Source organism: Nannospalax galili, unplaced genomic scaffold (assembly GCF_000622305.1).
Source record: "Nannospalax galili isolate Female #2095 unplaced genomic scaffold, S.galili_v1.0 scaffold464, whole genome shotgun sequence".
Lineage (NCBI taxonomy): Eukaryota > Metazoa > Chordata > Mammalia > Rodentia > Spalacidae > Nannospalax > Nannospalax galili.
In genome coordinates this window covers 224,956-238,774 of record NW_008350326.1, presented here as the reverse complement: position 1 = coordinate 238,774, position 13,819 = coordinate 224,956, and the positions used below count along the sequence as shown (strand labels likewise).

Here is a 13,819-nt window from a genome sequence, read left to right as displayed (position 1 = left end):
TCTTTATTTATTCACAAACACATATGTGTAATGGATTTGGGTTATGGTAATTATGGCATAATGCTAAGATAGGAAAATCCCAAAATCACCGTAGAAGTACAGAGACATACTAAGTAATTTTCCAGGAAAATCATCTTGTCAAGTCAGTAGAGGAAGATATTCCAAGTGGGTGGGCCCTGTCCCTCAGAGGGTCTGACTCAGGCAGAGGTGTGCCTGTCTGCTGGGGAAGGACAGACCAGGTGAGCCAACAGAGTGAGAGCCCAGGTTAGCACCTAGAAATTTAAAAATGAGTTCTACATAATCAAGGTCTTAAAGCAATAGAAATATTTTTTCTACAGAGTAAAGTGCAGGAGGAACCCCACGCCCTCCCTAGCCTGTCCTGGCCCCTCTACCTGCTGGGGCTCCCTTGGCCTAGGCTGGAGGCATCCTCACTCATCTCTGTCAAATCTCCATAGCTTCCTTAGACTCAGTTTGTTTGCTTTGTTTTCTCAGCGGCTCTGTGCCTAGGTTTCTTATGGCACTGAGGGGATGATAGACAGGAAACTGCTTGCGTCAGAACAGATGGCTGAGTTCCCCTGAACCCACAAGACTAAGGGAGAGTACAGCTCCCACAAAACACCACACCTAAATTTGGGGTCCGTGTAGGTACCATAGGGTGACCTCTCTTCTCTCAAAGCCTTTAATATATCTGCATTTTTTCCAAAGAAAATAATAATTCTATACTGTAGGAATGAATTTTCTTAAGGACTAGAGTTTGGTTTTGTTATTTAAAATCTTTCCCTTTTTAGCCAGGATAATGAGATATAATCAATACAGGCTTAGCAGATTGTAGAGAAAAATGCAGAAACCATGAATTTCAGACTCAGAGGTGCTTGGTTGACAACATCCATCACTTATGGTGCACACAGCATCAGGTAAATAAGCAAAGACACGATAGAAACCATCCCCTTCCAAGCACCCAGTACCAGCAAAACCTACAAACTCTGCTGCAAACCCCCTCACTGTAATCGGTGGCCTTCCCAGGCTACACAGTGCGGCTTCCAGTAATCTCTTAAGTATTTCTGTGTAGTATTCTCTAAAGTGATTGTGCCTGAGTCCAGGACTGTCATTGGGCAGGATCTGTCGCCCATATCATAAGATAGTGGAAATAAATGAGGTGATCTAAAGATCTTGATGCAATAACAAGACACAAAAGCTGGTCAGTAAAAATCAATATTACAGTGCTTGCTATCAACAAATTACTACTAATATTCAAATTTCTGTTAAGCTACTCAAAATATCTCAGCACGTGATCTTGAGTCTATATTACTAAAGAAGCATACATATTTTTAGTCCGCTACTTCATTAAGGGAAAGACTTTCAGTGTGTGCCGGTGAGATATAAAAGTCTAAGAGCATGGTTCTGTTTGGAGCCAAGATAGGGGCAGTTTTCTACCACTTGAGACATCTGCTTTGGGAAAGCCCTGCTTGCTACCTTCTAAATATGTTTACAAGGCTTTGTTGTATAGATCAGTGAAAGGCACTTTCTACGGAAGATGCCGTGTTCAGTGGTGAAAGACACTCAAGCCCATGAAGCTTTGCGTCAGTCCCCAAGGGGCTGATGGCGAGAAGTCTGATGCATTAGTAGAACTGCAGAGAAACAGGGCCTGCCCTCCGAAGGATGGTACAAATAAGTTCCAAACAGATCACTGGTTCATTTAAAAGTCAGTTAATGTCTCATCGTATTTTATGTATTTTGTGAGTAATCAGATTTTCCAAATTTTGTTTGAGTTTAAAAAAATTGAAAGAAGCACTTTCAGCTAAATCTCAAAGATGACAGCTTTCGAAGATTTAAAGCTGATTTACAAAATATAAAGCTTTCCCTTCCCAGAAAAGCATCACTACCATGACATATCTATATTTTTTTGTTCAAATGCTTACCAGACAGATTGAAATACATTTCAGAAAAACAGTTTATGATTATCAAAGGGAGAACTGTCAGACAATGATAAATTAGAATTATTAGTTTTACCTATAAGCATTTTAGCATTTTATTGCTATGCAAGAAAATCACTTACATATTTTCAACATTTGTGTCTCTTTTTGTTCTTCCCCATGTCTCCACTCACCTTGACAATTGATAAATCTTATTTATTGTTTAATTTTGGTTTTCTGCGACAGGGTCTTCCTGTAGCCCCAGCTGAACTGGAACTCACTTTGTAGACCAGACTGACCTTGATCTCACAGAGATCTGCCTGCCTCTGTCTCTCAGTGTTGGGAGCAAAGGTGTGCGCCCGCACGGCCTGCTCTTCTGGTAACTCTTAAAATGAGACTTTGGAGAAAACATTGTTAGGGCTTACTGTTTAAAAAATGCATTTATTGTGTTCCCAATTCCAACCAAAGGCACGATAAGCTGAACCATACAGTGCGATGCACCTAAAAACGAAGGCGCAGCTGGGGAGAGCCCCTACGACCGGGATCGTCTCAGTTCTACCTCATAAATTAGCGTAGAGTTCAGCTAGATCAGAATACACGGAAATCTCACAGTATGCAGAGCCTAGCAAAACGCCAGTTGAATGAGTAGTACGTGCAGAACAGGGAGTGAAATTGCAGTTATTTTTAAAGATTTTGGAATTTCCTCCAGAGAAACAAGTACTATCAGTCTGTGGAGAGTGATAGGTCCTTTCTGCACAACAGAACAGCAAACACAATTTAAGATGTAAAAGAAGAGAAAAACAGGGCTGAGATTAAATATACCCAAGTTCTTTCTAGAGTGATATAAAATAAATTAAATCCTACAAAAGTACTTTGGAAGAAACTGTGTTTACGCAATGAATCATTTTCGTCCCAGCTCCACTTTCCCTGTTTTTGCTATCCCAAACGTTCAGCCCCTGTGAGAGGCGGTGCTAAGGCATCTTAAGGTGTGGTACTCCGTACATCTGAGTGTCCTGGCGTGGCGTCTATTTATATACCTGCCATTTTTAATTTGAAAAGCTTTGTAATACAGCGGTAATTAATGCGTTCACAGCCACATCTCTAATCACTGCAGTGCCTGCTCTGCTATTTGGCACTCATTAGCTGGAGCTGCCATTCACCTATAATTTATGACTAGCATACAATTATGTGTTATCACTATTCCCAGTGATTGCTACACTGCGTGTTTCTGAGCTAATGATATGCAGCACTCCGTGGTAAAATTGCACTGCAGTGAAGAGTTCAGTACTGTCATCTATGCCATTATTTTCCTAAAAACAGTCTCAAGAGAGTTATATGGAATGTGGGTGCTTTTGTGAGGCATGAATATCAGGTTGGTCTGCTAGTACAAGAGTAGAAACAGGCAGAAGGAAAGAGCCTGGCTTCACCTCAGACAATCAGAAACACCCAAAGGACATGGACTACAACTATAGAGCTTAAAGGGCTCTAAAATGCATGATCACGGTTCTAACTGAAGAGTGGCAATACTTTGTCTATTAAGTTGACAGTAAAACCACATAGTTCAACTTTTGATAATATTGAATGTGTCATTAACAAAAGAAATGTTAAAGTATTAAACTAGAGGTGATGAATTATAAACCCAAATCTGTTGAAACATCGTGCATGTCTATCACTTCTTGGGCTTCTGGCAAGATCATGTGGAATCACTGCGTGTTTGTGTTTTACTCCTCACTTGGAATTTTTGCTCTCATCTTAAGAAGGGACATTATTTCCACAATGTCAAACTTACCCATTTCAAGTGTAACCTTACACAATTCATGCAGTAGCTAGGCACATTAGGAAGTAAGTGGCATTACAGTTTTACAAAGAAGGAAACCGGGCAAAAATTGTTTAAATTATCCAAGATCACATTAAAACCACTTGACCGTATTGTGGCTTGAGGTCCTTAGAACAAAGCAGGACATCCCTGGTGGCCTTGACAAGCAAAGGTGCACTAGACTCTGTTAGTTATAGAGGTTACAAATCAGCATCCTGGCAGGGCACACTGCCTCCGAAGGCTCAGCAACATGAGCTTTCCCTGAATCCTTAGGTTCTCTGGTCCTGGGAACTCCTGGCTTGTGACACAACTCCAAACACCATCTCTATCTTTGTATATCCATCTTGATGCTTCACCTTTAGGGTACAAGAATCACTTCATTAACAAAAAACTTAAGCAATTACATCTTCAAAAGACCTATTTCTAAATAATATCACATTCTGAAATTCTAATTGGAGCTCGCTCGGGGGTGGGTGGTGTTCTTTACCTCACTATAAGGGGAGAACTGGACTCTGAGTCCAAACACCCACAAATTCTTGCCCATGTGTGAATTCAGAACAGATACTTAGCACATATTTAATAATCATTCTAACAAGCTGGGTGAGGGTGCTCTCTTTATAATTAAGAATGTCCAAGGTCATGTGACATGCAGACAGCATCATTAAATTCAGAGTGTTTTTTTATAAGCCATATTCTGTACAATCACCTGCCTGAAGACTGTCTGCTGCTTTAAAAGCCTCATCAGAATTGGGGCAATCATTAGGGACCACCGGGATCTGCCCATACTGGCCTCATGCCTCTAAAATCCATCTGCTCTCCCAAACAGAGCCTTTCCTCTCTACCCTGGCCTCCAAGCTCGTTCCCATGAGGCTCCCTCTGCCTTGCAATATCCTTTTCTCCATATCTCTTCATGATGTCAAGTGGACTGTCCCTCCTGGTGTCTTGGAGTAGGTTTGGTGAGTGGGCTTTGTGCTGCACCTGTCCTGACCATCATGGCTGTCAGCCATGGGGCTGTGTGCAGTGGTCTTCAGGTCAACAGGAGCAAATGCCTCCACTGTCAGTTCTCAGCTGTGTTCTGAACATGGCTGTGAAATCTAATATACACAAGGAGAGACAAATTAGAGCCACAGTGTCTCTGCCTGTGATAAAGAACCTGCGTCGTCATCTCCTTTCAGGGTCTTTATCTTGTTCCGAAAGGACTCGTTCTGAGAAAGTGATAGTCTGCTCCTCAAGACGGAAGAACCGGGCTTCCCGTGAGCTACCGAGAATCGGTATCTGTACAGTGTCAGTCATTGCTGCCTGCTTCGTAAGTTCAGACCTCCCTAATCAGGCTGTAGAAATGATAATAAAATGCTTATCTTTTCTCATTCCAAGTATCTCCACCCCGATTGTGGGTCTTCAGGCACCATGGGAAAAGCATAAAGGCAAGAGATGGATCTTCATGATGAAGCTGTAAGGGCAAAATGTGACTGACCGAGCTGTCTGGACAGGGCCGGCCCTCATCCTGCAGCTGTGCAGAGCCTAGGTAACCGTGAGGCCTACTGCACCCTCTGAGGTCCAATGAAGGCAGATGAGGGCTGTATTCATAATCTTTAGATTAGTTCACCGTGGCAGCTCAGCTCTCAGAACGTGGTGGTGCTAACCTCCTCCTGCGGGAGATTCAGGATCAGCCTCAGAGTGGGAGCTCAGTGAGAATTCACTCAGAGCCCCAGTCAGGAAGTCATGGTCACCTCCCCAGACAGCAACATTTTACAGCATCATGGTGCCTTCAGTTCAGCCAGCTATGAGAGGAAGATGACTGCCCCCAAACAAGACCCATAATCCATCTAACCCTTGCCAAAAAATACATGATTTACCATCCTGCAGGGTAACCATGGATCTAATGTGCAGTTTTCCACATAATGCAATGGAACTGTTTCCAATTAGAAACAGCAGATAAGATTGTACAGAGGCAGCCTATATTCCTGAAAATTGCCTAAAGTATATTTAGTTTTGAGTTAGTACTAAAATCTGTAAAAAAATTTTCCCTATACAAGACAAAAACCTTTTCTACTATTTGTCTCAAAGCTATTTCTATAAGGTAGATCTCTCTCCTAGTAGGACCGTTGAACACAGTAAAGTTTATTCTCCTGCAATGTGAATTAGGAATCTGTTAGTGGAACATCTGTTTCAGAACAGTTTTGTTGTGTTTGCCGTTGGTCCCCTCCTCAGTGCATTAAGAGTTTAATAAGCCCCATAAATATTTTTAATAAAAAGCAATGGCAGAAATATGCTGTGATTTTAACTGACACGGTGACCCAACAATTATGATATCCCAAGGTCATGTTATGACTGTATCTTCATATTGTTCTGGGGAGATGTTACACAGTATTTGAATCATCCTGTGTTTGATTGTTCTCGTCTCTGTGATGGAAGTGGGTGTGTCACTGTTGCAATAGATAAGTGGTGTGAAGTGTCAGGCACCTGTGTCTGCCTCCTCCTCCCAGGGAAACTCGTCCACTTACTTGTGATTGCGCAAATGTGTTTTCTGAAGGGGAGAGCAGTAGGTTCCAGAGTCATTAGAGACAGCAGATCCTCAGGTGAAAGGTTGGCAGGCTGAGTGTGGCGTGGGACCTGGGAAGGTACCCATGACTGAAACCACCCGAGAGATCGGCTGTGCTTGCTGGAAGCGTTTCTCCATACTTACAGGACTGGCTGTTTTTCAGGCCTTTTAGGTAACTAATCATCTTTTCTTTTACTATGAAGAGGTCCTATCTCAGCATGTGAGCCTATGGCAAAGTCAGTTATTCTGTAGCATTGAGATTATTGATTATCAGCCTTGGATGTGGGCTGTGGCCAGTTTCCCCTATAGCTAACTGAGCAGGGTTCGTGTGTCACATGTGATCTTGGGATGACAGCATAGTGTACCACCAATGTTTGTGATGTAACATGATGAAAACACAGTGCTTATGCACTGCTTACATTGAACTAAGGACAGTGTTGGCAAGCCTGTCCTCTGGACAGATTCCTTATACAGTTTTGTCTTGCTGGGAATTTATCAATCCAGAGTTTTGAGTTACAAAAACGTGTTTATTTAGACCACACATAATCACCTAGAAGATTAATTTTCCTTTGAAAGAAACTATAAAACTTACAGTTATTCATGTGGACCACTTCCTCAATCGGCCTCTGTTATAAATAGATTCCAGGTAGGGGACTGGAGAGAGGGCTCAGCAGTTAAGAGCATTAGCTGCTTTTACAGAGGACCTGTGCTCAATTCCCAGCACCCACCTGGCAGCTCACAACCATCCATAACTCCAATTCCAGGGGAATCAGACACCCTCTTCTGACCTTCATAGGTATTACACAACACAGGCACACTTAAATACATGCAGGCAACACACTTATACACATACAACATAAATAATAAATAACTTATTAAAAAAACAATAGAAGTTGAGATATGAGGACATTATTTAAAATTCAAACATTTTTTTTCTTCCTGTAAGTCTATGGTGATATAAAATTGGGTTGTAGCCTATCTGAGAGGTCCATGAAAGAGGAGGTGGTGGTGGCTGAACATCTCTGAACTGTTCTGTTTCCTTCTGACTGTTTGCCCTGAGAAGGAACACCCAGCAGGGCTGTTCTCTACCATCATAATCCACGTCTGACAGCGTTGTGGCGTTCATTTGAATTTTCCGTGTGTAATATCAGATCTCCACGCATTGTTCTTCCGTAAGTGAACCTCAGAGTAACAATCCTGTCCTCTACTTCCGCATTTGTCAGAACCTATTACATCAGTGGAGAAATCGTTCTTTCTCCGCCCCGAGCATATTCAGAGCTCATTTAGGGTTTCTAAAACAGACAAATGATGCTAATTATTTCTTGACCTGTATTAACAATCCAGCTGGTTGAGCCCAGATTTAGCCTAGAGAATATAAAGTTACATTAAAATGTACTTGAATATTCCTTCGAAGCACGATCACATTAAATAGTATGAAGGGTGTGTGTGTGTGTATGTGTGTGTGTGTGTGTACACATGTGTTTATGGGTTCCGGGTGTACATGTGGAGCGTGGGGCTCAGAGGAAAACTTGAAGAAGTTGGTTTTCTCCTTCCGCCATTTGGTTCCCAGATCGTCAGACTTGGTTGTGGTGCCTTTAACCCCCAAGCCATCTCGCTGGCCCATTGTGAAGAATTTCTAAGGGCGTCTTGTTTTTGTGTCCTTTGGGCATGCCCAACAATGTTTACATGGTCTCAGTTCAGATTAGAAGCTGCTTTGGACAGCGTTAATTTCAACTTCTCTGCCACAGAGCAGAATGTCGGGGTGAGAAGTCACTGTCTGCAATGAGGTAAACACACCCCAGGGCCTACTGCATCCAGAAGTTCCTCAAGGTAAACATGTCATCTTTCACAAATTCAAAGACCTTAAATATACCACGGAGACATGATGGTTTTCTACCATTATGTGTAAACACTTATGAGAGAGTCTTCAGTTTTGAAATACATTATTTTGAGAATCACATATATGAATTCATTGTCTATAGCATTTCTGCACTTTCCTCCCCTAACTCCTCTCACATCTCATAAACCTCTCAAATTCATGACCTCTTCTTTAAATGTGTGTGTGTGTGTGTGTGTGTGTGTAACATACAGAGCCCGTTTAGTGTTGCTCATATGTACATGTGTTTAGGGATGACCACTTGGGATTGGACAACTTATCCGTGAGCTCATCGTGGAGAAAGTTGCTTCTCCCTCCCACAGCACACATTGACTTCCTGTAGCTCTTCACCTAGGGATGAGGCCCTGTGATGTTTTCCCATCTAAGTTGGCGTGTCAGTGGGTGGTGCACGCAGGTCTTGTTTCAGCAGCCATGTTGTTGAGATGTCATGGCTACAGCTTCTCTGTCTAGAAGACACTGTCTCACAGCGGGAGTCCTTGGTCCTTTGGCTCTTACAGTTTTTTCTATACCCTCTTCTGCAATATTTGTTGAGTGTATGGGTTGCATCATACCAATTAGGGCTGGGCACCCCACTGTCACTTTTTCTCTGCGTTTTGACCATTGTGGATCTCTGTAGCAGTCTCTGTCAAGCTACAGAAAGATGCTTCTTTTATGAGGGGTGATAGCTGCACTTACCTGTGTGTGTAAGGCTAAGTACTTGGAATATGTTAGAAGATATGTTGATTTAGGCACATTGCAGTAGTAGGTTTTCCTCCAGGGTCTGTGATCTCCCCAGCCATGGGTTCTTGGCTAGTTTTACAGTAACAGACATGAGTTCCCCCATTGATGGGGCTTAAGTAAAATTTAATAGCTGTTGGTTACCCCATAGGTGAAAGTGTCACTATTGCATTATTAGTGAAATCACCCTGGGCCAATTATGCTGTGGTTTATAGTCTTTATAGCTATGTAGGACTATTGATTACTTTTCTCCCTTGGCAATTTGATAGCAACTTCTGGTACCATGAGAGCCAGCCCTGAGGTTTGGAGGTCAGGACCAGCTCAGTTCCTTCAAGTCCTGTGTCCAATGTGTGTGTTGTCTTCCGCAATAGGATTTTAATGTTTAAGTTCTGGGAGGCAACTAAGGGTAAAGGCCTTTGGTGCAGCTATGCGTTACCCCAATAAACTACCACAAACAGAGTGTGGTCAAATAGTAAGCATTACATGCAGCCCACAGATTCTGAGGGTTGTAGATTCACTCAGTGCACAGTGGGCTGGCTCATGTCTGCTCCAGATTATCTGGGCCTAAGCTGGGAAGAATGGATTTGTGAGTAACCAGAAGGGCAGGGTTTGCAATTACATAGAAAATTCTCATTTCCCACGTGTGACACATATCCAAGGCACAGGAAATCAAAGAACAGGTCACATTGTATTGGGACTATTTGTCACAACTGGATTCCAAGAAAAAAAACAAAAGAAAAAATGCCAAGAAAGTAGATGTGGGCAGTGGGAAGTGTCAGGATCCAACCACAATATTCATGTGTGTTTGGATTAGCTTAACAATTCACACCTTCATCACTGCAATGGTGTCCTATTGAGCTAAGGCATTTGAGAAAGGAACTTGAGCTGTTCCCTTTGATGAACTAAGTTGAAGTCTTGATGCAGAAGACATGGGCTGTCAACTGTGACCGTGCTCAGAAGACATCAGCCTAAAGATGGAGGAAGGGACCTGGGGTAACTCCAGGGACAGAACTACAACCATATGCTTATGAAACTTTCAGCCGTGACTCTTGTGGAATGAACTTTCCTGTGTAGGCTGAAATGGAACTGCCAGAGTTCTGAAACTCCAAGTGTGGAATGGACCTGACTGCCACACAGTACAGCTACACTCAATACCTGAGAGGTAGATCCCGATTCTCATCACAGCCAGCATCAGGAATGCCTCCATGATTAATGACAGGAGCAAATGTGCTACTTTTGAGAAAGGTGTGGTTACTAAATATGGTTAACCAGTAAGATATCCATAGAGAGTCAAAGCTACACGTGTGTATCTAAATATGTATTTCCAAATCCAGATACAAAGTAATAACTGCTGATCCAGTATAGCAGTTCTTTCTCTTTAATTCTGTCATCTATCATCTATCGACGAATCAATCATCTATCCATGATCTGTCATCTATCAATGAATCAATCATCTATCCATCATCTATCACCTATCATCTAACAATCATCCATCATCTGTCATCTATTTATCATCTAACAATCATCTATCATCTATCAAACATCTATCATTCATCATCTATCTGTCATCTATCATCTGTCATCTAACAATCATCTATCATCTATCAATCATCCATCATCTCTCTGTCAATCATCTATCATCTATCAATCATCTATCATTCATCATCTATCAATCATCTATCTGTCTTCTATCATCTGTCACCTAACAATCATCTATCAGCTCTCTGTCAATCATCTATCTGTCATCTGTCATCTGTCATCTATCATCTCTCTCATCTATCTTTCTCATCTTTCCACTATATATCTCTCTATCATGTATCTCTATCATCTAGCTCCAGCTCTCTCTGAATAAATACACAGAATATTCCCAGAAGCACAGAAGGAGTGAGAACATTAATTGACATGACATTTGTGACATGAGTTTGGCAAACTGAAGCCTCACATAGCCTTTGAGAGTACAGTCCACCCCATGAACACAGGCTTTGCCTATATCACGGCTATACCTTGCATCTTTGTGGAAGCAAAGTAGCTCCTAGTAAAATGTTAACCTGCCTTCGCCTACTGGACACAAAGATTCTCAGTGCTCTGTGTCTTCTGTATGAAACTGACAGTGGCTGGCCTCTGAGCCTGGCTTCCTCCATGTTAGCACAGCCTCACTCAATGAAGGGATCATCTAGGTATCCTGTATTTAGTTTGTGGATGAACTTTCAGGCACTGAAAAGGAGTAAGAGTGTACCCACACGCCCACCTTAGAGTGACACTCTGGAAATTCTGTGAAGGAAAGCAAGCATTCATAGTCCATCACTCCTGAGAAACTATTTATGTTATATCTTCACGTAAGTGTAGGCACACAGCAATGTTACAGCTCATACAATTTCTAGGGAGATGTTCAAGAAACAGTAAGAAATCCATTGACACATGGGTGATAAAGGTTTGACATGGTCATGGTGTCTACATGATTCATTTTTATCACGAGCATTAACATTTTAAACCTATAACCTAGGCTTTGGTTGCCTGCTGCTCTTTAAACTCTGCACCATTGATTCTGGTATCCCCTCAGGGCTGGGATTAATCATGTGACTCATTTTGCAAATGAAAGATAACACCTTCAAAAACTACCCAGAAAGTTTGGAAAGTATAGACTGAAAATTTCTGCTTTTAGCAGTCTATCCTTTGAGAAACACCAGTAGGAACTCTTTTTATTCTTCTAAATTTGCATCTGTAAATGCAATAATCAGATCTGCTTTAACGTATCATTATCTGAGAGATAGGTGCAACTTAATTTCTAAAGGATTTTTAAGTGTATTGAATGGCGCCAACTAGGGCAGATTTTCATTATAATGTGATATCATTATATCAATGATTACAGGCTAATTTCCCACTTATTCAGTCTGACCACTGACCAGGCTAGATCAAGAGGGTTTAATTTCCTTTGTAAATGTTCATTCCTGCTCATTTTACTTGAGAGCAAGTAAAATGCTAGTTTAATAAAGGAAGAAATCATTCTTAAAGGGAGACTCTGTAAAGGCAGATGGGATGGATAGGTCATGGTGATTATACTCTCCCCTCCCCAGCCCTCACATATCTGTGTGGAACTGAAGAAAATCATGTTTTCTGATTTGTTTCCAATAACCTTTTAAATGAGGCCTGCAGTTGTCCTGACCTTTAGTGTTGACAAGTATGCACTGGACTGAGTTTCAGGAACCAGGCGGAATGACAGATGCTTCCCCTTGGTCTGTCCTGACATTTTGGCATTCATCACGTTTCAAGACCACATTGCCCTGCATCTCATGGAGTCATTACTTTGAATTGTCAACAGTCAACTTTGTTGTTTTCTGTATTCACAAGCCTTTTTATGAATAACAGGAATAAAACTACCATATCAAAATCATCCCCAAACCTAAATTATTAAATCAGAATCCTGGTGTCAAAGCTATCCCTAGTGAATAGTTGCAAAAAATTGGAGCTCACAAAAGTTATAGGACTTTCCCAATTCATGTACTGGCCAGTCTTCAAACTAGGGTTTGAACGCGGATCCCTTTGCATGTCAAACTTCTGCTGTTAACCCCATTTTATTTATGACAGCGATTTCAGTTCATCAAGTGTTTTGTGGATATCATTTTATTCAGCCGTGAAACAGCTGTTCAAGCCACTTATTCAGTGCTATTTTGCAGAAGTATAAAATGAAAGATTGGGAAATGAATTCCAGTGCGATTTCTCAGTGGGTAAAGCCACTGCTGCTAAATTGTTGCAGGTAGGTTATCGGTCTAGGGGTCTTGGATGGTCACTCTCTAGAGGATAGGTTTGTTCTCTTAGCCAATTAAAGAATTTAAAGGTAGGAAAAAAATCTCAGCCCAGCAAACCACAAGATGGAAACAAACTCGTATTAAAAGATAAAGAATTGTGCATCCACACACATTCCCACAGAGAAAGAAAGCTCTCCACGAGTGAAGAGGGGGATCTGGAATCCGAAATCCAACCCTCAACCCAGGGAGGACCAGGGATTTAAGAGTTTTAGTGGGTCCCCTCTCCTAATTGTCAGTTGGTCAGTTTAAACAAAGAGGAGAAGGCTGGTAGGTTAATGATTTCAAATGATAAGGTGTTCAGGTCTGGCCTCTGTTTTACCTGAGCTGGTTCGGACTAGTCAACCAGGAGAGAGAACTAGCTGGCTAGAGCTGGAGCCCCCAGGCCTTCATCTGAGGTTGAGAAGAAGCAGGGTATCTTTATTACTTATTGCTTAGCAGGGATTTAGTGCCTTACGGAACCTGAGGATCTGAGTTCAATCCCTGGGATCCATGTGATAGAGAGAATGGACTCTTACAAGCTGTCCTCCAACCTCATGTGATGGGTGGCATGATTTTCCACCTCTCCTGAAGGTTCTGATTTAATCTGTGCTACTGCCTGTGGTAGGGAACACTGTGAGTCTTGACTTCATGGCTGAGTAACCTTGACGACCAGACAGAGAAGGACACTGGGATGGGTCACCGGAGCTGACTCCAGCCTCACTTCCTACCAGGCGGCCCCTCGGCTGACGCGCTTCATCAGCTGAGCTGGGTGTTTCGCTCAGCAAAGTGAGCACCGGGTATAGACGTAGAATTTGCTTTGTAACGCTGATTCCAAGTTAATGAAAAATAAGACCGACTAGAACTTGACCCAGCACCTACCTTGAGAGCGAGCAGGATGGGTTACCCGGCTGGAACAAACCCCAGCCGTCAGCACAGTGGACACGTACTTAAGAGGAGTCCGGGCTGGAGGGCTGGAGCGATGGCTCAGCAGTGACAGCGTTTGCTGCACTTGTGGAGGACCCAGGTTTGATCCTCAGCATCCACACTTGCTCAACGACTGCCTGTAACTCCAGCTTTGGGGCATCTGATGCCCTCAGTGTGTGTGTGTGTGTGTGTGTGTGTGTGTGTGTGTGTGTGTGTGTGTGTGGG

The 13,819-nt window shown here is 42.4% G+C and overlaps 1 protein-coding gene across 1 annotated transcript in view; it reads left to right on the top strand.

Moving 5' to 3' along the window:
* The window catches only part of LOC103745602 (neuronal growth regulator 1-like), a 479,137-nt gene that overhangs the window by 287,683 nt on the left and 177,635 nt on the right, over positions 1 to 13,819 (top strand). The window lies entirely within an intron of this gene.